Source organism: Bubalus kerabau, chromosome 2 (genome assembly GCF_029407905.1).
Source record: "Bubalus kerabau isolate K-KA32 ecotype Philippines breed swamp buffalo chromosome 2, PCC_UOA_SB_1v2, whole genome shotgun sequence".
Taxonomy (NCBI): Eukaryota; Metazoa; Chordata; class Mammalia; order Artiodactyla; family Bovidae; genus Bubalus; species Bubalus kerabau.
The window spans coordinates 51,468,248-51,471,223 of record NC_073625.1 but is presented as its reverse complement, the minus strand read 5'-3'; the positions used below and the strand labels follow the sequence as shown (position 1 = coordinate 51,471,223).

The window sequence follows — 2,976 nt, the reverse complement described above, 5'->3', positions numbered from 1 at the left end:
CTTGGGGCTGGTGCACTGGGATGACCCAGAGGGATGGTACAGGGAGGGAGGTGGGAGGGGGGTTCAGGAAGGGGAACACGTGTACACCTGTGGCGGATTCATGTTGATGTATGGCAAAAACAATACAATATTGTAAAGTAAAAAATAATAATAATAATAAAGAAATGATAAATGGTTAAAAAATTATTAAAAAGTAAAAATGATTTGGTTGATATAACATATTTTCCAACCTTTAAAATAAATTGAATTTGAAAATAAATTTCAAATCTATGTTTTCACAAAATTTTAAACAAATTTTCCTAATGGCCTATACCACGATCTATATAATATAAATTCTTTCTCTTATAAATAATTCTGTATGTTTTGTACTTAATGAGTATTTAGTGGTAATTAATACATATAAACATTTGGAGATAAATTGTTATATTTAAATTTGAGATTCAACCTCAAAATATTGGGTGGTATGGTTTTCTTGCATGTGTGCTCAATCTCTTCAATAACGTCTGACTCTTTACAACTCTATGGAGTGTAGCCCCAGTCCATGGGATTCTCCAGGCAAGGGTACTAGAGTGAGTTGCCATGCCCTCCTTCAGGGGATCTTCTCTACCCAGGAATGGAACTCATGTCTTCTGCATTACAGGTGAATTATTTACTGCTGAGCCACCAGGGAAGTCCCACAATTTTCTTACCTAAAAGTTTAAAGAATTCCTGCTCTAGACCAGGAATTCTCAAAGTGTGATTTTTTGACCCCTGTGGGAACTGAAGACCCTCTCAAGGGTCCATAAGACTCAAACTATTTTCACATGTTTATTTACTTTTTTAATCTAATAAATTCATGAATATACAGTGACATTTTCCAGATACATGTTATAACATATGCTACCACAACTGATTAAATACAGAATCAAATATGAGATACCCATGCCACACATTTCTTCTGCCGTTATTTCAAGAAATCTTTTCTGGAAAAACTCAAGGACAACTTTAAAACCAAGCTGAGGATTTGGGAACCTAAAAGGTGAAACGTGGGGGAAAACTCAGCATTAATACTTGGATTTCTTTTTTAAAAAATGATTAATTGCATAATATAATGGTGTACTCACATGAAATGAATCAAGTCATGGTTATAATTAAATAAAACTCTCAAGATAAAAAATGATATATGATTTTATATTAGCATTTGAACGTAGTAAATATTTTATTTACTGACTAGTTTAATGACAGTAATGAGTAGAAAATATTATTTAGTCTGAAGAGTCATTTGCCTGAAAGAAAGAATTACATAATTTAAAAGATAATTTAATCCAGGTACCTCCTCACTTTATCACTTCACTGCTCAAATAGACATTCTCTGGGTTCCTTGATTGCATATGAAAAAAATTATTAAAATTGAGCCAAAGGGCTTAAAATTGACAACATTTCAAAGAACTTGAATATGGACTTTAAAACTGAGTAAGAAAATCTCCAAAATACAAAAGGAATCTCTAAAATTAAGGACATGTGACAGGATTATTGGATCCCAGGATAAAGTTTATAATATTTGCTGTAAGGCCCTTTCTTTACTTTTTAAAACAAGTGTTTCAGGAAGTTTTGTTTTTATTTTTATTTTTTTAAATATGGAATGATTCATGAATGTACATGTCATCTTTATACAGGAGCCATGCTAATCTCTGTATCATTTCATTTTTTTTTTTTTTTAGTACATATGCTGCTGAAGTTTTGAAGTTTTATTATTATGAAGCTTTACTATTCAAGTTTGTCTGAAATATACTATAGAGAGTGTATAAAATTCTATGTGCAGATGGTGACACTCAAATTGAGGGAAATAACTCCCTTCTATACAACTGAAACTTTCATCTCTGATACCAGGCACTGTTATAGGTGGTCTGGGGTGTGACTCTGGTCCTGGCCATAGGTGGAGCCCATACCATGGCTGCTGCTGCCTGTGTTGCTAGAGCAGATCCTGACCCTGTGGATTCTACTGGTGTATCCAGAGCAACACAGTCTGCTGGACTCCTTCATTGGGATTCCTCACTCTACTTCCATGGTTAATCACTAGAGTGTGTGTGTGTGCTTAGTCGCTAAGTCATATCTGACTCTTTGTGACCCTATGGACTGCAGCCAGCCAGGCTCCTCTGTCCATCGGATTTTCCGGGCAAGAATACTGGAGTGGGTTGCCATTTCTTTCTCCAGGGAACCTTCCCAGTCCAGAGAATGAACCCCTGTCTCCTGTGTCTCTTGCATTGTGGCAGATTCTTTACTCACCGAGTCATTGGGAAGCCAATCACAAGAATAATTCTATCCTTTATAGGAGCTATGACAAGCTTATCCAAGGTTAACCTGGAAAACATGAAGTTCAAATCTGATATACTTCTCAGCTGATGAAAATAGCCAGGTATGTGTTAAAAATTATAGATGTCTTATCTTTGACACCAATATATTTGTTTTCTAATGTTGATCAATATTTTTCATATGCAACAATTTTAAGTTAATTTGTAATGAACTTATTTAATCATATTCAGCATTATTTTGCTATGTTTACATTAATCTGCATGTCTCTGTGGGAAACTGCATTTGGATATTCCCTTTGTTTCCTTTTTTTTTTCTGAGACAATCATTTTCTAAAAGAGTATGGCTATGACCATCAGTTCTTTATAACAACATGAGTATGAAAACTGTGTTTATAGGAAGCACTATTATTCATATGTAAACACATTAAATGCCATGTCACACAAAAATAGCCCTATTTTCTATGACATATGCAGGAAATATCTGTCTTTGGCTTGTTTTTCAAAAATTTTGCAGTTAGGTTGTATCTTCAGGTTTGTGCCTTAGGGTCTGTGTAAATGGTTTACTCTGGCTCTCCTATTTCTTGCTCTTCCTCTGAATTTAACAGATAAAGAATACAATGCATACCTTCATCTTTGCTGGCTCTGTTCACATTTTAGTAATGAGATCTACCAGAAAAAGCCCCTG

At 34.6% G+C, this 2,976-nt stretch overlaps 1 non-coding gene across 1 annotated transcript; it reads right to left on the bottom strand.

The window, feature by feature from the left end:
• Nucleotides 1-1,610: 1,610 nt before the first annotated feature.
• On the bottom strand, nt 1,611-1,716 carry LOC129645131 (U6 spliceosomal RNA). Its single transcript, XR_008711222.1, has one exon. It is a non-coding gene; the product is annotated as a U6 spliceosomal RNA (small nuclear RNA).
• Between the last annotated feature and the right edge of the window lie 1,260 nt (nt 1,717-2,976).